This window comes from Mastomys coucha, unplaced genomic scaffold (genome assembly GCF_008632895.1).
Source record: "Mastomys coucha isolate ucsf_1 unplaced genomic scaffold, UCSF_Mcou_1 pScaffold7, whole genome shotgun sequence".
NCBI lineage: Eukaryota > Metazoa > Chordata > Mammalia > Rodentia > Muridae > Mastomys > Mastomys coucha.
This window is the reverse complement of record NW_022196913.1, coordinates 41451414-41473207: the sequence shown is the minus strand read 5'-3', so window position 1 is coordinate 41473207 and position 21794 is coordinate 41451414. Positions and strand designations below refer to the sequence as shown.

The 21794-nt window shown below is 39.9% G+C and overlaps 1 long non-coding RNA gene across 1 annotated transcript in view; it reads right to left on the bottom strand.

Annotated features, from left to right (window-relative positions):
* Positions 1-20702, bottom strand: part of LOC116082513 — a 24028-nt gene extending 3326 nt beyond the window's left edge. The window contains exons 1-2 of the long non-coding RNA XR_004115346.1: positions 20597-20702; positions 9351-9518 (exon numbers count right to left, since the gene is read on the bottom strand). This is a non-coding gene — a long non-coding RNA (uncharacterized LOC116082513). The remainder of the gene's footprint in view (positions 1-9350; positions 9519-20596) is intronic.
* Positions 20703-21794: the final 1092 nt, after the last annotated feature.

The following is a 21794-nucleotide window of genomic DNA, read 5'->3' as shown; positions in this document are numbered from 1 at the left end:
AAGTTTGGAATACAGGAAGAACTACCCACAAACCACAAGGAACTCAAGAAGAAGGAAGACCAAATGGTAGACAGTTAAATACTTCTTTAAGTATTTAAAGAAGGCCCTGCTAAAATCCTGGGCCTGGACACCATCTTTGCTTGCTTCAGATACTCAATCTTCACAAAGGTCCACCTTTGCTCAGGCTCTATGAAGTAATTGTGTTGCCTTAAAATCTGCCTGACATCCTGCCAAGTTATTCCTTTAATTTTTAACTTTTATTTAAAAATTATTATAATGTTCCCCTTCTCTTTTATTATCAAAGAAACAACTAACTATTCTTGTGAACTGCTCAAGACACCTGGCCTTGAGGAGACCATAGTATAGTACTCATTACAGAAGGAATGGAGGATGTAAGGAAAGTTAGGGATGGGAGGAAGCCAATGTGAACTTCATTCATGAGCAGTCATCAGGTGAGTCTCTGAGATGAGCTGTACCTTATGGAGAGGCTTCAGGGGCCAATTTATGTATCTTCTCTGTCCTTGTCCTTACTGAGGGTCATTCAGGTTGGTTGTTTATCCACTCACTCTTGAGTGACGGTAGTTAAGTTTTTTCCCCCTAAGGGAATGAATTTCCTGGCCCTTTGGGCTAGTTAGACCATACACACTTCCTGATTGAGGAATGCTCAAGAGGGTCACAGGTGCTTGAAGTAAAAAGTCCTTAGTGTGTACAGGAACAATGAGTGCCAAGACAACTAGGATGAAGCCACAACAGCTCACTGCTGCGATCAATTTCCATTCTATTGTAAGTTCACTCTGTTTGACCACTAATTTTTCAAGGTATCAACATTCATACTGTCATTCAACTATAACAAAACCAAACCTCAATAGGAGGATTAGCAGGGCAAGCCACAGCCCTTTGCTACTTTAGTCAATACCAAGGTTGTTCTGCACTTTCCTGATTACCCTCTCTAGTTTCCTCTTCTACTCTTTGGTGTTTCTGCTATTCATAGCTAGGTCACTATGAAAGAAAATCTAAGCAGTTACCATGGAGTGGTCTGAGCTACCAGTTACTCTGCCTTGGGCATGCTTTGACTTTTGTAACTGTCCTCAGATGATTAGTACTTAACTATTATTTATTCTAAAGCTATTACTAGCTTTAGAAGTACAAAAGACCATCCATCCTTGAGTTCCTGATACACTCATCCCTGCTCCTTTTATCTAACCACATGCCACTATTCTGCTGGTAATCAAAGCTGGTTATAATGAATCTTTCTTCTATTTTCTTGCACTATTGGTTTGTGGAGTCCCAAATGAACAGATGACATCAGTAGCTTTGGGTTGAAAAGGTTTAGTTAAATAAAAAGTTTACTGTGAACTCTTTGGTCACTTCCCATGGGGACCAGAATTTCTAATTAAGCTTAGTTTAAAATTATATTGATAGGAAACAAATTTCTTCATGTGGGTCACTGGGATAATTATGAGAAATCTTACTCCATCCTAACCTCCTGGTTCCTGGACCAATGCAGTCTGCAGATACTCACTGTAGAGTGCTTTATAGCTTGCATTGTCATACACTAACTGTAAGGTACTTTGTAGTTTACACTCTGATGAGCATGTTCCATTCTAATCTCATGGAGTGTCTCAGGTAGGCCAGGCTCATGTTTCAGCTATGTGTTAGAGAGACACCCTGGAAAACCTGGAAGTTCTGAGTGATGTGGCACATGGCATAGAAGATGGATGTTGGCATGCATCTTCTGTCACATTTACTTAGCTGCCTCTGAGTGGATATGAACTGTTGGCATTGAATATAATACCCCAACACACTGTGTCTGTCCCCACAGGACCTTCCACTATTGTCTCTCCCAAACTTTGTCATTGGTCTTTTAAGTGTATACACATCGGCCAAAAATGTTCATCAGTTTTGGAGAGAATTTATTTTGGGCCACTTCTTCTGTACAATTGTGATGAATACAATGTCCCTCTATTCTGGAAGGGTTTCCTCCCTTCAATGTAAGCATTGAGAACTTCTGTGTACAGCCAGGGCTTATAATCCACCTACTGTTTAAGCTCACGATCTCTGTAACTTGTACAATGGAGATATGAGAAAGTGATGTCCAGAATACCTATTTGTATGACATACTCACACTTCCCAGACCTGTGTGGTCTCAATTCCAAATGTGTAGTTTTTCGAATGACAAGTTCCTGCCAAGACTTATACACTTGTCACTTGTTGCCTGTGATCATCCCCTGTTCATGAAGGTTGCTACTTTCAGATCATCTTTTGATGGTCTATGAAACACACACTACTCTGTATTAATGCCTAGTAGCCAACCAGGGACCACTTTCTCGATAGCAAATGGTTCTCTGATGTAGGTGGCATTGCTTTGCTCCCACACTCTTGGGTTCTTCCCAATGCCTCTGTTCCTGGTGTGTATCCATGGTTCTACCGCAATTGTTTCTGCTGGATCATTTGGCTCAAGTAGTGAGATGCTCACACTGCAAAGCTATTTCTTTCTCTGGGCTTACTCAAAACACACAGCTAACTGAATCATTCAATAAATGGACCAGAATGGGTTTTCCAAGTGTGATGTAAAATGTCTTCAGATTCCAAGGATATATCTCAGACATTGCACCTCTTTCTTGTAGGTGGGATATGCAAAGTGCAATAGCTTGCCTTTTACCTCAGAGGGGTGTCCTGGCATGCTCTAGACTTCACAGTTCTAGAAACTTCATAATTTTTGTAGAGTGTTTTTTTTTTTAACTCTGGTATGTATGTGTCTCCCCAGCCTACTAGAAATACCTATCATTCCCTATTCTATAGCTCTGATTAATGCAATGTTATCAATATAGCAAAGTGGCATGAGTTTATATAGGATGCTGAGATGATCAAAGTTTATTTTGACTATATTGTGACAACAACAAGAAAAGGCTGAGACAGGAAATGTGCAAAGCTATGTGCCTTTGATCCTTTCCAGATAATTACAGAAAAAGAATGCCTTTGCCAATCAGAATTCACATACCAAGAGCAAGACACTATGGTGGCATCATTCTAAATCCAGCAGAAGTATAATATCAACTGTAATTGGGTTTATCCCACAGTTCAGTTTGTGAACTCCTATCAACAACCATGATCCGTCTTATTTTTACAAAAGCCATATGGTTGAATTAAATGGAGATATAATAAGATCCACCACCTCTGCATGTTTTAAGTCCTTGAGGGTGGCTCTAATTTCAGATATTCTCTTTTGGATGCAGTATCACTTCTGATCTATCTTTGTTAAGGGTGGGATAGCTTCAAGGACTTGCCCTTCATCTTGTGTGCCATGTTATGGCTTTACTCCCTCAGGAGACCAATATGAAGTTGTCTTCCAGATATTATGTGCATCTGTCCAGATCTGCACATCAAGATCAAGGAAATGAGCATATAGTGGATCCACAGGCTGAACTCAATAAGAGATGTTTTAACCTGGACTCTATTATTCAATAAGTAACACCTATAAATGTCAATTCTGCAAAGACTCTGTGATGGTGTTTGAGGTTTTATGGCCTCCATGTCAGTTCAGAGCAGTAACTGTTAAAAATAATCAGGAAATTCCTTCTCCTTAGATTATATTTACTCTGATGAACAGTCATGAACCTCTAGAGTAGGAGCTATGATGATAGCTACTGATTTTCTCATTGTTACACTGAGGGGAACCCCCTGAAATCAAGAGTCCTGGTCTAGTAGTGACAATAGACATTCTCAGGCAAATGTTCTGGCTCTACTATTAAATATTTTCAGGATTCTATCACTCTTGCTATGGATAATGTCTTTCTTCCTAGAGAAGAGCTTTGCTTTCCTCTTATGCTGTGAAGACAGTTAACCTTAGCTATTGGTCTGGAGACAATGCAAAGAGGCAGGAATGGATCTTGAGGAGGATTGATACTATCCCCAAAGACATAGACTTCAGGTGGGCCATTTGTAAGAATCTTTTATCATCAGAGGCTACTCACCCCCAGCAAGAGGAAAGCAGTCACTTGTGCATATTCAAGGAAACTTGGAAGACAAGATTCTCAAGTATATCTGCCCAATATTCCCATGTTAGGATTCATTGCTTCTATTTCATGGCCCCAAATTTACTGTAGGTATCTGGTAAATCTATCATGGGGAATAAAATATTATGTCCCATTATTCAGTGTAGTCTGTCTTTATACCATGGGAAATAGGTCTCTCTCTCTGAACACCCTTTATAGGCTTCACAGAAGATCTCAGGTTTGGTAACTGCCATTTTATTTCTCAGTGCTTCTGTGATCATTAATAATAGACATGTGATTTTACCACTACCATCATCCATAATCATCGCCTGCAAGTTCCTTGTGCTGGAGCTATGGTAGAAGCTAATGTAGCCCTTTTTATCTAGACCTCCCCCACAGCCCGCCTGAGGTCAGCATTTTAGTTAGAAATGGATTCATGTAGATATAGAAATGCTGTCTTGCTGGGCTCTGATTGGTGAGTTCTAGAATTTCATCCTAAAGATGTTTTTTTTTTTTTATGTCTATGCTATCACCTGATTTTTACATAACTATAGCAATTAGCTTTTGCTATGTTATCAAGCATATCAGAACTTACTGGCTTTTAACATCAACCTGTACTGAACTTTACTTGGGTGTTCCTTCTGGCTACCTGTGTTGGCTAGGACTTGTTCAGCAATCAGTCATTTGGATGTCAGTTCTGCTGATCTCAGCTAAGTTTTCCACCTAAGAAGACCGAAATGACTTACTCCAGTCCACATGTTTGTTCATTATTTTGCTTATAGCCTAGGCCTCATAGCAGAGGTAAGACCCATGAGAGTGGGCAGAAATATGGAATTATCATTTAGGTCTTGGCTCAGAACTTGTAATACCTTCTTTATTGCATTTCCAAAAGTAAAGCAACTCCCAAGGTCATACTAAAATCAGTGAGTTGGAGATATACTGTTCCTTTTGGATTAGAGAAGTTTCAAAGTCATGTTGCCAAAGGCAATGAAGGAAGAGGGTAATTGCACCCTTTTTTTGCTACCAATTAATGTGTTGTCCTTTACTACCTGCCAACATATCCAGACAAGGCATGGATTGCAAGGAGTAATTTGAAAGATGGTTCTAAGGGATTGAGCAAATGCTCAGAGAAGTGAGAAAGAGATGGAATGTGCATCAAGGGTGCGTTCATAGGATGATGTTCCCCAAGGTGACTGCATGGGACGTCTTGGAGCCTGTGAAGAACTTTTCAGAGTTGCCTCAGCAGAAGGGAAGGAAACCAAGTCTATTAGGCATTGTTTCCTGTCTCTCCTTGTTTGAGGACTGAACTCAGGGAATGGAGAACAAGGGAGGGTTTATTGTATTGAAAGAGATTGAAAACACATGTATACAACGGAGGATTGCTTTGTAGAGATGAAAAATGTGACCAACTTATGAACAGAACTTCCCTCGGTACCTTAGATGGACATGTTCATTTCTGTGAATTCTAGAAGAAACCCCTTGGTATAAGGAAATAGAATGGGAAATTCTTTTTTTTTTCTTTTTATTAGATATTTTCTTTATTTACATGTCATATGATTTCTCCTTTCCCAGTTTCCCCTCCAAAAAACAAACAAAAACAACAAGAACAAACACCTGTTGCCACCCCTTCCCCATGCTTGCCACCCCACCCTCTCCCAATTATTGGCCCTGGCATTCCCCTACACTGGAGCACAGAACCTTCACAGGGCCAAGGGCCTCTCCTCCCAATGATGACCAACTTTGCAATCCTCTACTATACACATGCTGCCAGAACAATCAGTCCCACCATGTGCAGTCTTTGGTTGGTGGTTGAGTCCCTGGGAGCTCTGAGGGTAATAGTTCATATTGTTGTTCGTCCTAAGGGGCTGCAAACCCTTCAGCTCCTTTGGTCCTTTCTCTAACTCCTTCATTGGGGACCCTGTACTCACTTCAATGGATGGCTGTGAGCCTCTACATCTGTATTAGTCAGGTGCTGTCAGAGCCTCTCAGAAGATAGCTATATTAGGCTGGCTTATCCTTCCTTCAGTCTCTGCTCCATAGTTAGGCTCTGCAACTCCTTCTGTGGGTATTTGGTTCTCCCTTTTAAGAAGGAATGAAATGTCCACATTTTGGTTTTCCTTCTTCTTGAGTTTCTTGTGGTTTGTGGGTTATTCTTCCTGTATTCCGAACTTCTGGGCTAATAACCACATATCAGAGAGTGCATATCATGTGTGTTCATTTGTGATTGGGTTACCTCACTCAGTATGATATTATCCAGATCCATCCATTTCCCTAAGAATTTCATAAATTTATTGTTTTTAATAGCTGAGTAGTACTCCATTGTGTAGATGTACCACAATTTCTGTATCCATTCCTCTGTTGAGGGACATCTGGGTTGTTTCCAGTTTCTGACTATTATAAATAAGGCTGCTATGAACATGATGGAGCATGTGTCCTTATTACATGTTGGAGCATCTTCTTGGTATATGCCCAGGAGTGGTATAGCTGGGTCCTCTGGTGGAACTATGTCCAATTTCCGGAGGAACCAGAATGGCAAATTCTAAAGAGCACTGACAGTGCCTTGTAAATGAAAGAGTCACAAGATTTGGCTAGGAGATAATCAGTGGGCATCTGGGCAAGGGTCATTTTATTTTAGTAGTGAGAACCAAGTTCATCTAAAATAGGGGGAAGAAATAACAGGAGAAGAGATGGAGTAAAAAGCATAAAGAGATTCATATGGAGGATGCAATGAGAAATGGACTAGAATCTAGAAGTGGGGTGAAAAACATGCCAGGGCTTATTGTATTGAGATTGTATGCCAGTGTATACAAATGAGGATTGCTCAAGAAAGTTGGAAAATGTGACCAGGTCACAGAATGGGGACCTTTGAGACTGTTGTCATTGTGGAGATGGACAGAGGTAGCAAGTCCTTCATGCTATTCAATATCATCTCCCTCAGGACGCATTTCCTGATATGTATGCAGTGCAAGATGGCTCTCCTTTGCAAAAACACTGACCTATGTTATTCTTAGCACTAAGCACTGTCTGTGCCTATCTTTTTCATTTTTAAAACTTCTCTTACTGTAAGACATGCCCCACTCAAGCAAGAATCACGTCTGCCTTAATCAATGCCTATTCAGCACCTCACTGCAGATGATTAAACAAATATTTATTGAGTGAATGAATTGATTGACAGAATAAAAGAGCTTGATAGTCATTGCTTCATGTGACAGGGAAGTTCCACTGTGACAGGTTCAATCCTGTTGACCATAGCCATCACATCATTATAGAGCAGTGGTTTTCAACCTTCCTAATGCTGGCACCCTTAATACAGTTTCTCAAGTGGTAGTGACTCCCAACCCTTAAAATATTCTTGTTGTACTTCATAACTGTAATTCTGCTACTGTTATGAATCATAATGTAAATATCTGCTATGAAGGTAGTCATAGGCAAACCTTATGAAGTGATAGCAACCCACAGGTTGAGAATCACTGGTGTAGGGGCTGTCAGGCACCAGCACTGGGACTATAAGTGTGTACCACATGCTTAGCTTTTTATGTGGGTACTGGGAATCGAACTCAGGAATTTATATTTATGTACCCAGCACTTGAGTGACTGACCTATTTTCCCAGCCTTAACAGCCACTCCTAATAGAGAAACTTAACTTTTCAAGTTTACATTTTGGCAAAAAGGCAGTTTCACTGGTATGATGGCAACAAAAAGTCTATTTGAAGTGAATAGGGGGGCATGATCAGAAGGACTTTGCAGGTCCACCCGTTAGTTCCCCCACGAACCCCCACCTTCTAAATCTAAGTCTACATGTTTTTTTTTCCCAGCTCCTAACTTCCCCAATATCATCAGCAAACAATTGAAATTCTGGCAGAAGTGAAAGCAAATACAATAGTTGTACTGATAGATTGATTAACTTCCCTTGGTTTTCCTGGTGGACATGTTTGTTAGCTTTCGTTAGTAGCCGTTCAAACACCTGCCACTCAAGGGTTCTAGCACAAAAGGGAGAAACAGCCTTTCCTCTAGCTAGCTTGCTTGTGAACTCTCTGTGGGTGTGTGACTTTACAGAAATAGAACGGCACTCGTGGTTACTTAGGATTGCAACAGAGGAAAAATGTGAATTTGCTTTGCAGCTGTTCTTTGCAAAACGGACTCATTCAATACGCTCTTATTTTTTTCCATTTAAGATTCCTAATGACAAGGCCAAGTCGGTTGGCTTCAGTGAACTGAGCTGCAGCAGGGACCAATATTTACTGGCCTGCAAGCGGGTGCCTATTTCCCTGTTGAGACCCTGGTCAGGTCCAGGAGCTAACCTGAATAAGATTTTGGAATGATTTGGCATTTAGCTATGGATATTTTGATTTTCAAGTCCAATATTTTCCAACTTAATGCAGTTTTGCATAGATTTACTGGTGGCTTAGGAATTTAGTTTCTTACTCTGGGACAGGGGTCAGTATTTGCTCTACTGATAGCTTGATAGCATATCTCAGCACTATGTAGTGTTTTAGTTTGAATAGGGCTTATTACTTTGGTCTAAACAGCAGTATGGGAATTGGTTTGCCCAGCTAATGCAATAGCCCAAAGGCTAGCAATCCCATTTGGAAAGTTTAATGTAATATTTATTAGATTCTGGAGATTAATGTAGTTAATTCTTGATTATCTGGATGTGGTTTATAAGTATTATCAAACCTTCTCTTTTCAGATTCTGGGCAGTAAATTACACTGGAAAAACAAGTTTCATAATAAATGAGTTATTTGATATGCACAACTCTCTTTGTTCAATATGCATATTTTAGAATTTTATTTTGATTCAGTACTGGAATATTATCTGACCAAAATAAAGCCTAGAGGGAGCAGGTTGATATAAAGAACCTTGCTTTGGATTGAGGGTCTTGTACCACTACTGACCATCTATGTGCTATTAGAGAAATGATATTTAAGCATGTTGAACAAGTTTGGGCTTGTTCAATCTCAAATATGGCATAGTCAAAACATCAGTTCTCTATGTTTCTCAGGACTATTGTGAAGTTAACAAAAAACTGAATCTTGTTTAACTTCCATGCCATTTTTGAAAATGCTATGTAGTTTTTAAATAAAATGTACCTTGTTTCAGAGGATTGCCATATCTCGCATCAACAGGAGGGGAGACCCTTGGTGCTGTGGAGGCTTGATGCCCCAGCACAGGGGGATACTAGAGTGGTGAGGCAGGAGTGGGTGAGTGGGTAAGTGGGTGGGGAAACACCCTCATAGAAGCAGAGGCAGAAGGGATGGGATAGGGGGTTTTTGGAGGGGAAACTTGGAAGGGCGACAATGTTTGAAATGTAAAAAAATAAAATAACCAATAAAAGATAAATTAAAAAAACATACCTTATAAACTTTAAAGAAATACACACACACACTAGGATTTGTGTTGTTTCATAATCAGTCCTTTCTATTCTTCTTTCTCTTCCTCCTCTTCCTTCTCCTACTTGACTCACTTCAGTTGAAGTTCCTCCTTTCCCTTCTCTCCCTCTTCTTCCTCTTCTTCTGCTTCTCCTTATAATAGAGAATGAGATGCTGTTTAAAGCCTTGTTCCTGACACACAGCACTAGGGAAACTCTTGGTCACTGCATCTTCCTCCACTTGCTGCATTAGTTACCCATCCTCTTGTGCACTGTCACTCACATACAGTGCTGGTTAGTCTCTCAACTTGACCCAAGCTGGTCCTCGAGATGAGGAACCTCAACTGAGATAATAACTCCATCAGACTGCCAGTATGCAAGCCTGTAGGGCGTTTTTCTTGTTTAAATTAAGGATTGATGTGGGAAAGCCTAGTTCAATGGGATTAGTGCTACTTTGGGCAGATGATCTTGGGTGATATAAGAAAGGGGGCTGAAAAGTCATGGGAAATAATCCAGTGACAAAGGCTCTTCCATGGAATCTGCTTAAGTTCCTGCCTCTAGATTCCTGCTTGAGTTCCTGTCCTGACTTCCTCCCATCATGGTGTATGATATGGATGTATAAACTAAAGAAACTCTTATGTACCAAGTTGTTAGTTATGACATTTTATATATGCAATCATACTAATACATCACTGAGTATGTCTGTGTTACAGAGTTGGTTCTATAGTGATGTTAAAAGTTCATGATGTGGTCTACATGTATGAACAAAATTATTTTGGAGAAAAAATTGAGAGATCCACATACCTTTGGTAATATGCTATAGCTTGGTTGTTTAATAATATCAAGAAAATATAAAATTGGATTCCTTCCCTGACCTACATGTGCTTCAGTAGGAGATTAGGAAAAAGGAGTATAGTTTTTCTATTTCCATGGAAATGGACTTGATCAGAAAGGCAAGACGTGAGCATTAATCACCTAGATAGTAGAATATTATCCTCCTACAAGAGATGTTGCTATGGAGAAGGGCACCAGCATGGTGGCCAGACACCAAGAAAGAAAAATAAAAACTTGGGATTTTTTGTTGTTGTTGTTCAAAAGAAACTGAGATAGGTTTGAATATCTGCAGAAACAAACATTAATTGTATATGTACATTAAGAGTAAATAATTTTTCCCTAAGAAAATGAAATTGTGTGAGTAGGAAAGTAGGGAATATATAGCAAGAATTAAGGGTAAATACAATCAAAATATATTGTATGAAAAAAATTCTTTAATTAAATGTAAATTCCCTTTTTCAGATTATGTATTCTGAATACATTTTCCCCTTCTTGTATTCCTCCTAGTTCCTCCCCACTTCCTCTCCCATCCACTTCTACTCCCTTTCTGCTTCTCATTAGAAAAGAACAGGCACTTAAAATATAACAACAAAACATAACAAAATAAAGTATAAGATAAAATAAAAACCATTACATCAAAAGTTAGACAAGCCAAACCAACATAAGGAAAGGAGCCCAAGAGAAGGCATAAGAATCAGAGACCCTCTTGTTCATACTCTCAGAAAGCCCATAAAAATAGTAACTGAAAGCTGCAATATACACACAGGGGACCTGGTGCAGACCCATACAGGCCCTGTGCTTGCTGCTCTAGCCTCTGTTAGTTCATATGAGCTTTTCTCAGTTGATTTAGAGGGACTTGTTCTTCTAGTATACCCCATCCTCTCTTGTCTTATACTCTTTATGGATCCTTTTCTGTTGGGTTTTCAAAGCTACAAGGGGAGAGATTTGATGGTGACATCCTATCCAGAGCTATGTGCTCCAAGGTATCTCACACATCTGTGTGATGTCTGGCTATGAGTCTCTGTCTTTGTTCTCTTCTGCTGCAAGAAGGAGCTTCTCTGATGATGGCTGAAAAAGGCACTGATATAACTTTAATTTTTTTAAATCTTTATGTTTAATAATGGTTCTTAAACATTTTAACCTCCCTTGCAGCCCACCATCCACCAGAGATCGTGGAAAAGAAAGGATATGGAGGAAGTGGACCTATTTAGAAACGTTCGTTGGAGCAACTCTGTCGGTGTTGTCTCAAAATTGGCAGTTCAGTTCACAGGTCAGCAGACAGCAGTAGCTTGATCTACTCAAAAACACTTCCTGGATGCACCAGCAGTCCAGTTTGGTAGAATCGTGATAGCAAAGATAAACCAACAGCAGTGATGGGACCTAGCAGAAATAGTCAGGCCTCAGACTTGGCTTGAGTCAATAGGAGGGACCAATAGAAACACCAAGAGAAGTTCTCAGCTGTGCCTCTCTCAGAGAAGACAGGAGACCCACAAGGGTTGCACAGCTAGCTGTATCAACAAGCTCAGCTAAGTTCCCACCATTGTCCATCCAGTTCTATTTATATTCTCCAAACATCGCATGCCTTCCACATGCCTTGCCTCAGCATGGGTATTGCCTCAGTACATGCACCCAATAAAGTCAAGTCCCAACAAATGCAGCTAAACTACACATATAAGGTAGACCAATACATGCATGTTGTTAGCAAAGAATCCTTTCACATGCTTGCTTTGGCAGAACATCCTCTTTCCTGTGTCTGCTTCAGCAAAACATTCCTCCACAAGTCTGCCTTAGTCTTTAACCTGTGTCTACTTTAGGAAAACATTCCTTTATTCGTTTGCCCTAGCAAAACACTATCCAACACAACTGACTCTCCAAAGAACCCTTAAATTTCCACTTCATACTGATCTATGAGTGTAGGAAAATAACATGAAGAATCATTTTATTACCACTTCTTGTTTTCTTTTAAGAACAGTAGTATTTGGTGTTATCCCAGATCTCTGGGCTAATGTATTTCCTGGTTCTTACAAGGTTATCCATTCTCTCCTTACATATTCCAATATAGTACTAAGTAAAGGAGATCATGGGAATAAAATTGGAAAGGAAGAATCCAAAGTATCTTTATTGGCATATAATATTATAGTATTCATAAGTAACCATAAACAATTCCACAAGAAAACTTCCACTACTAATAAAAAACTTTCAGCAAAGTAGCTGATACAAAATTCACTCATAAAAATCAGTAGTCCTTCTATGTATCAATGTCAAATAGACTGGGAAAGAAACCAGGGTAACAACACCTTTCACAATAGCTTCAAATAATATAAAATATATTGGAGTAACTCTAACCAAGCAAGTGGAAGATTTGTATGATAAAAATTTCAAGTCATTGAAGAAGATATCAGAAGATGGAAAGATCTCCCAAGGCTCATGGATCAGTAAGATTAACAATAAAAATGCTCATCCTACCAAAAGCAATCTATAGATTCACTGCAATCCCTGTTGTGGATAGCCCTGGGGCTAATTATATTTGATGTTAATTCCGTTCTCCTGTGAGGGGCTGCAAACAAGGAATGAGTCAGCACTCAGGTGATTTCCTGTAAATCTTCTTCCCACCTTAATTGATAAAATAAAGGCAAGAGCCAGTGATTGGGTAGAAAAGGAGGGGAAGGTAGATGGAAAGCAGAGCAGAAGCACGAGGTCTGAAGAAACTGCAAGTGATAAGGGGTCTCAGAGATGAGGAAGATGGTAGTGTAGTAGTAGATCTGCCCAATCTAGGCGCACAGCTTGTTTTCATATTAATTGAGTTGTGTTTTTATTACCAGAGCATATCTGGGTTGGAGACTTACAGCAACAAATCCCCATCAATTCCAGCACAATTCTTCACAGATCTTGAAAGGGCAGCTCTCAGCTTCATATGGGAAAACACACACATACACACACACACACACACACACACACACACACACACACACACTTGCATGCACTAACAACAAACAAATGAAATAATAAAAAAAAACCGAACATAACAGGATAGCTGAAACAATTTTGAAGAATAAAAAAACCTGCAAAACTATAATAATAAAACCCAGCATGGTATTGGCATAAAAACAGAGTTGCTGATCAATGAAATCAAATGAAAGACCCAGACAATAATATACACACCTATGAACACCTGATTATTGATTTAAAAAGAAGGCCATAAATACACACAGGGAAAAAAGCATCTTCAACAAATGGTACTGGTCAAACTGGATGTCTGTATGTAGAAGGCAGCAAATAAATCTATACTTATCACCAAGCACAAAACTTAACTCCAAGTGGAGCAAAGATTCAACATACAACTAGATACACTGCACCTGATAGAAGAGAAAGTGGGGAACAGCCTTGAACTAATTGGTGCAGATGAATTTCTGAACAGAACACTGTTAGCACAGGCACAAAAAATTTAACAATTAATAAATAGGACCTCATGGAACTGAAAAGCTTCTGTAAGGCAAATGGGAAAAGTTTTTTTTTTTTTTTACCAACCTTACATATGATACAGCACTAATATTCCAAATGTATAAAGAATTCAAGAAACTAGATATCAAAAAAACCCCACAATTTAAAAAATGGGTACAGGTCTAAATAGAGAATTTTGAATAGAGAAAACTCAAATGCCTGAGGAACAAGGAAATATTCAACATCCTTATCAATCAGGGGAATGCAAATCAAAACTACTTTGAGATTCTATCTTACACCTGTCAGGGTAGCTAAGATTAATAACACAAGTGACAGCTCATGCTGGCGAGAATGTGGAAAAAGGGAGATACTCATAGCATTGCTGGTGGGATTACAAACTCACACAACCACTATGGAAATCAGTGTGGTGGTTCCTCAGAAAGGTGAAAGTTGATCTACATCAAGATTCAGCTATATATAACCCTTGGGCATATGCCCAAAAAATACTTCATCCTATCACAAGGGCACTTGCTCAACCATGTCTGCTGCTGCCCTTTATATAATAGCCAGAAATTGGAAACAATCTAGATGTCCCTCAACAGAAGAATGAATAAAGAAAATGTGGTACATTTATTGCTCATCTGTTTAAAAAAATGACATCCTGAAAATCAAAGGCAAATGGATAGAATTAAAAAAAATCCAAAGTGAGATCAGTCAGATATAGAAAGAAAAATATGGTATATATGCAGATACTAGCCATTTAACTAAATGATAACCAAGCTACAATCCATAAACCCAAAGAGGTTAGGTATAGAAGAAGGGACTAGAGGAAACATATTAATCTTCTTGGAAGGGGAAAAAAAAATAAATTTTATGAGTGGACTGACACAGTTAAGCAGAAATAGGGAGAGGGAAGAGATATGGGAATGAAGGAGGGAATTTGGGAAGAGACAGCTAGAATTGAGGGACATTTGAGAAGTAATGTAAAAATTTAGTGGAGTAGAAACCTCCTAAAACATGGAGCAGCAATCCTAATGAAGTCTTCAAATAATAGAGGTGATGGGAGTCCCAACTGGCTATCCCTTGTTACCAAATGAAGCTTCCAGTACCTGGAATCCAATTGAATTTTTGGCCAAAGGTGTCCTATGTAATTCCCCAAATATCTTAGAATGTTGCCAAGACAATAGGTTGCTCTCCACAAACTGATAGAAAGCTTCCATTGCTGAACACAACACCCATACAACTCACTGATGTAGAGAGGTTGAGCTAATACCTCCAAAGAAACCTACAAAACTTCATACCTACCTTCTAGTGTCTTTGCTACAGGAAGCTACTCTCCAGGTTATCAAAAGAGAAACACAAACACTAACCCAGCCACAAACCCTTTGATCTGCAATGCTGTCCAGCCCTAGCGTATTTTGCAGGCTGGAAGTTTGAAAATTCTAGTTCAGTCCTGATGAGGTTCAGTTGGCATGTGGTAGCCAGTATATAGTACTGGTGTGATTGTGTGTTAGAGCAGCCACATCTGGAGCTGGGAGGCAGAGGTAACTTACACCCAAGCTTGCCCTTTGTAACAACCTCCCCAAAGAACTCAAAGGCTGACAGGAGAACCACCTTCAGAGAGTATGGTCCAGTGACCTAAGGACCTCCCATAAGCCATAACTCTTATAGATTCCATGGCACCTCATAGTACTCCAACCTGAGGAATTTCTGCATAAATTTCAAATGCTTACTAATCCATATGCCCTGTGCCAGAAGGTCCAAAGGATGAGGTGACTCCAAACATATTGTTTCTTGATAAGTATTCATTGAGTAATTACTATTTCTTGGCCCGACACTAAGCTCTTATCAGTGACAATTTGTGTGGGGCAGGGTGGATGAGGTAAAAATACCTTAGTGATTGTAAGAGGGACCACACTTCAGTAAGAGCAATCTTGCATTCTTGTACCTCAGTCCTTCAGGCTTTCTCAGAAGGAGATGACTATTAATCTATCACTAAATAATCATAGGAAATCACATCAGACCAAAGTGATGTTGCATCACACACGTTGTTGGTTGTAGGTAAAATGTGAATATTTGACCTGCAGAGTTTACTCATTATACTTGACTTAAACTTCATATTTAATGATTCATAATTTCTCGGTTCCACTTCCCCTTTGTCCTGGAAATGGTGAGTCCAGTCTTTCAGTCTATTAATTTGGCTCTTCTTGGGTATCTGAAGTAAGTAAGAATCTTTGATATTTGTCCTGATCCCTCAAAGTTCATCCAGGCTGTCACACATTGAATAATTTACATTCTAAAGGCCAATTAGCATTTCATTGTATATATATATGTATATATGTATATATATATATATATATCACATTTTTTTGGTGTATATGCATCATTTTTGTTGTTGTCATGTCATTTTGTTTTGTTTTGTTGTCCTGGAACTCACTCTGTAGACCAGACTAGCCTCGAATTCAGAGATCCATCATTCTCCTGAGTGGAATGCTGGGATCAAAGGTGTGCATGCATTTTAATGTATGTGCAGGCTCACATCTCATGTGTATATGTGCCTGTAGAAGCCAGAGGCCAGTCTCAGGTGTCATTTCTCAGGCAGCACCCACTTTTTGAGACACAGTCTCTCTTCCTTGACCTGGAACTCTCCAAGAATACCAGGCTGGCTAACCACTGAGTGACAGAGATCTTCCTTCCCAGCACTGGGATTACCAGTAGTTACTTCCTGGACTTTGTAAAGTGTGGGTCCCAGGGATAAAACTTAGGCAAGAAATTGACCAACTGAGCTGCCACTTAGCCCCTAGATGACTTTCGTTCTTGCCTGTTAGTGGTCGTTTCTGTGGCTTCCATCCCGTGGCTGCTGTGAAGGATGCTGCAAGGTCTGTGGCTTCTTCCATCCTGTGGCTGCTGTGAAGGATGCTGCAAGGTCTGTGGCTTGCATCCTGTGGCTGCTGTGAAGGATGCTGCAAGGTCTGTGGCTTCTTCCATCCCGTGGCTGCTGTGAAGGATGCTGCAAGGTCTGTGGCTTGCATCCCGTGGCTGCTGTGAAGGATGCTGCAAGGTCTGTGTCTTCCATCCCGTGGCTGCTGTGAAGGATGCTGCAAGGTCTGTGGCTTCCATTCTGTGGCTGCTGTGATGGATGCTGCAAGGTTTTCTTTACTGGAGTAGAATGTTTTTAAGATTCTGATTTCATTTATTTTAAATAAACACCTCAAAGGTGGATTGTTAGATCACGATAAGTTCCATTTTAGTGATATTTGCAGAATCATCACCCCATTTTCTATATTGTAGGTGAGATTTTGAGTCTCATCTGCAGTTTGGGAAATCCAAAGTGTCTCCAAAATCATGCTAAAACTTGATTTTTGTCTCTTTAGCCAAGATATGGAAAATTTGATATGTCCATACAAAAGGAAGCAAGAAGACCTTTCTCTTATATTGTACACACACACACACACACACACACACACACACACACACACACTCAGCTCAAAATTAACTACAAGTTTTTACAGGAAAGGTCAGAAACTATAAAGCCCCTAGAAGAAATTATAAGGAAAATCTGTATGATGCTAGTCCAAGCAATGAGTGTGCAAATATGGCAGCAGAGGCATAGGCAACAACAAAACTAATCAAGTAGGCCAGCATCAAATGAAACATCTGCATCACAGTGTTTACCATCAGCACAGGACAAGCAGCCTATAGAATGAGAGAAATGCTTATGAACCATGTATCTGGTAAGGGATTGATCTCATAACATATGCTGGGACTCTCATAACACATCTATGGAAAGATGCTCACACCACTCATCAGATAAATGCAAATCAAAACCACAAAAATACACCTAACTCCCATTAGAAAGCAGTTACCAGAAAGGCAGGAGGCATCATCCAATACCCATAACCCACTATAACTGCAATATCTGCGAGGCACAGAAGATGGTTGGGTCACTGTTTCCATCTGACGATTTCTTATTGTCTTCATTATGCAATCATCACTTTAGGCAATACTCTTTGCTTTGCAGTTGCCCAGATTGTGCAGTTGCCAAGGACTTTATCTGAGACAGAATTAAATTTTAATAGGACAGAATTCACATACATACCATTCTAGATAGTTCTAAGGTCAAGGTGCAAACACAAAACCGTGACTACCGGGAGAAGTTTCAAGTTTCAAGGTGGTTGTCAATGCCAAAAGAGAAGCAGAGGTCAAGACTTAATCTTTTTAGCATGTCTAAGGAGCCATTCCATCGCAATAATGGAGCAGAAGCCAGGCCAGAGGGGGAAATGCAGGAACAGTCAGAAGAATGAAGGCAACACAGTCTTCTCTGAGTAAATATACTCATTAGGCTGGACTTCCTTCAGCGATGGGCATGGGCTTAGGAGAGAATGTAATTCTCTAAGTGCTTCATATTCTGTGAATGTCTGCTAAATTCCAAGTGCTTCCACGTCGTAAGAATAGTGCTATTTCTCTTCCTTGATTCATTACAATAAACCCATTCAAAGGGGAAATGGGAGAGATGGAGTGGGTAAGGCTACCCTGATCAATTGCCTTCCTTTTGGGTGGGTGTGCTACAAGGGGTCTGTTCTCTTGAAAAATACAAGCAAGCACTTTCAGAGTTTGCTTGCTGGCTGCTATTCAGCTTACTCATAGTTTTTAATCCAAGGAGAAAAAGCAGGAGAACAGAGAACAGGAAATTTCACCAAGCAGCCGGAACTGTTGAAATGGCTGTTCTGGCAAGAAACTACCCAGAATCACTAACCGCAGCTCCAGACTTCCTGTATATGATGTTTGACTAGGAAAGAGTTGGGCTTTAGATATTACTCCTTCAACAACAAAAGAAAATATGTTGATTATTAAAACAACATGCTAGACTATTTTATTAAGAAATATACATCTTTTAGTTCATTTAATTTTTATAAGTATGTGAAGCCTAATTTGGTTTTGTCATTATTTTATAGACTAGAAAATAAGGGACAGAAATGAAAAGTGACAGAGCTGAACAGTGGGCACCAGAGCCCCAGAACTCACATAAAAGTCCCATGGTCTGTCTTGAAATGGAGAAAACACACCCTCTCTAAGCATCTCCTGAAGAAACAGGAGTAAATGCCCAGCTTGATAGCAATGTCACAAAAACAGCTAGATAAGCAGTATAAGGCTTAGACATGCCATCATGGCCATTAACCATACAAGTTTGTGACGTCTGTGGAGTTAGAACTCACTAAGTCAGTCAAAAACTCACCATGTGTATTCTAGATCATCATGGTCACAATCACAGCACCAGTACAAATTAAACATCCCAAAACTAATGATCTGCTATTCCTAGAGCCATCCAGACAGTGGCAGGAGGGTCTCCTGAGCAGGTAGTGATGGGACGTCACAGTTAAGGTCCTACGTGGGACAGATACACTAAGGCTGTCTCAGATGTTTGTGTGAAGGTGGACGTGTTCTCACTTGTTCAATGTGGTAGCAGGTAGCCACATGTGTTCACCGGGTACTAGAAATAGAGCCAACATGACCAAGAGGGTAAATTTTAATTGTGATTAATTTTAACTTAAATAAAATAAGGCAGTGTAGAGATTGGGAATACAATAATCTTTTCCTAGGTAAATTAATTTTGCACCAAATCTAAGCTTGTCTACCCTAGAATTTTTCTAGGGTGCTCATTACATGCATACCACTTAGGCTTGAATGGAAGGAAAGACAGCAACGATTCTAAGGTACACAGACATTATCTACCCACGCTAACAATTAAAAGGTAGTGCTCCTCATCCTCACTTTGACATCAAATTCATCACCAAACCCTGGGGCTATTGTACCCTGTAGTATCTCTCAGATGTACTGCTTACTTCATGTGTAGTGTGTATGCTATTATTTGTTCCAATTCTATCATCATCTCCCTAAGCCCACACACAAATAAGAGCCACCAAGAGCCACCTCCACACAAAGACAATGGACACAAAGACACCTGCTAATGCTCTCTTCAGAAACCACTATGTCTACTAGTTGCATACAGACTAAAACAAACCCCCTAGCCTGGAATTTAAAATGTCTCCCTGTACAGGTTGATTTTTGTCTCCGCTTCACCTGACCTTCAAACTGCCATGTTGAAGATCTAGCCTATGGTAGCAATCAGTTCCTGACCCGATTTGAGACAAGGACTACATAGTGATGCTTAAGCTATGGTGGGTTGAATAAGGTGGCCTTTAATCTAGCCTGACTGGTGTGCTTTTGAGATGAGGACACACAGAGACACATAAGGGATGTACAGAGCGAAGACCATGTGAAGACACAACTAGAAAAGGCCATGTGCAAGAAAGGGCCAGTAATTGCAGGAGAAGTTTGTTTTTCGGGTTTGGCCTTGGACTTCCGGACTTCAGAACTGAACAAAATAAATGCTATTTATGCCCTCCAGTCATGTGTTTGTCACAGCAGCTTAACAATCAAATACATTGAGCATTTGGCCCAAGTTGCAGGTTCCAACTGGTCATCTAGTCCTTTCACCTACCTGTCCATAAACCCTAAGGAGCAGCCTTGGTGGTTCTTATATGATTGATGGTCTCTGTTGGGACCATCTGTGTTGGTTGTTCTTTACCTGAGGCTTGCTTCTAGATCCAGCTCACATCCTTCATCCTCTATGACTGAGAAAGCCATCCCAGATAACTGGTCTTCCCTTTGCTCTCTGCTGGTCCCACATCTTCAAGTATATACTCCCCTCTTCTCCTGCTTAATGTTGTTAGAGGGTCATGAGCAAAGTGTTTAGAAAGAAGGCCTTTCCACATCTCTCTCCAGAGAATGGGTCACTGAAGTACAACTGGCCAGTGAGATGACTTTGGAAGCTGTTAGGTGGAGTTTAAGAAGGGCCTCTAAGTGGGCTGCAGATGTAGCTAATCTTTGTTTCTCTGCCTTTCACTCTTTTCCATCCTTTCTCATTGGAGTATACATAGTTGCCAGAGTACTAACCTTGAAATCACAGGGGCTGCCAAGATCTAAAATGTTCTCAGCCCATGAAGATAATCTGTCAATTATCTTGACTTACTCATTTCTCAGTGTATCTGCAGTGTATCCAGTGATGACAGAATAATGCCACTGTCAATGTTAGACTACTGCACATATGGTGATCCCATAAGGTAATAATGGAGCTGAAAATTCCTATCACCTGATAGCATCATAGCAATAATGACATCATAGACAAAATTTCTGTCTGGTGCAATGATGCTGGTGTCATTTAACCTTCTGTCATTTTTATCATCAAACATATAAAATATAGCATACACATAGTACATATACATACACATATAGTATGTCATGCAACCATATCCTATTGCTAAATATACAATACTATACTTTTAAATCATTATTTTAGAGCATTGCTTTATAGTAATTAAAACCATGGTTTACTATGAAGTGACATAACATCCATCTCACACTTATTATGGTTCTTGATTAGATTAAAACGCCACTTGGAGATTATGTGTGATGGCTCATTCTTGTAATCTCTGCATTTGAGTGGCTGATACAGGGGGTTTGTTATGAGTTTTGGACCAGGGAATAAGGTAGAAGGTGATAGAGGAGGACACTTGACTTCCTACTCTGACCTACATGTGTATTGGTAATATATGTACACACACATGCATAGCATCACATATGTATAAACATATCCACACATGAGAGAGAGGGGGGAAGAGGTTATATGGAATGCTTAAGCCATCTGCCAATGCTTGTACACATTCACTGGGATGTTTGTACAATGATGAAAATGTCTAGTGATATACTTCTCAGAACATGCCCCCATACACCAAACCATCATACTACACACCAAGTTTTTTTTTTTTTTTTTTTTTTTTTTTTTTTTTTGGCTTTTGTGATTGTTGTTGATTAATTCTTCATAAAACCAAAGGAAAACACATAATGCAGAAATTTGACTCTAGCTTCCTCAAAAGCCTTAAAGAAACACCAATATGTGTTTCTGGCATTCTTGGCATACCCGAAAAATGAAGTTCCTTCTGATACATGACACTTTTGACCAGATTCCCTTTCTGCTCCATGATGTTTGATTCCTGAGCTTGGGCTGCCATTACAAGTGCCACCGACTGGGAGACTTGCTATAAACGTATTCCTCATTCCTTGGATGTTGAGATCCAAGATGAAGGCAAGAACA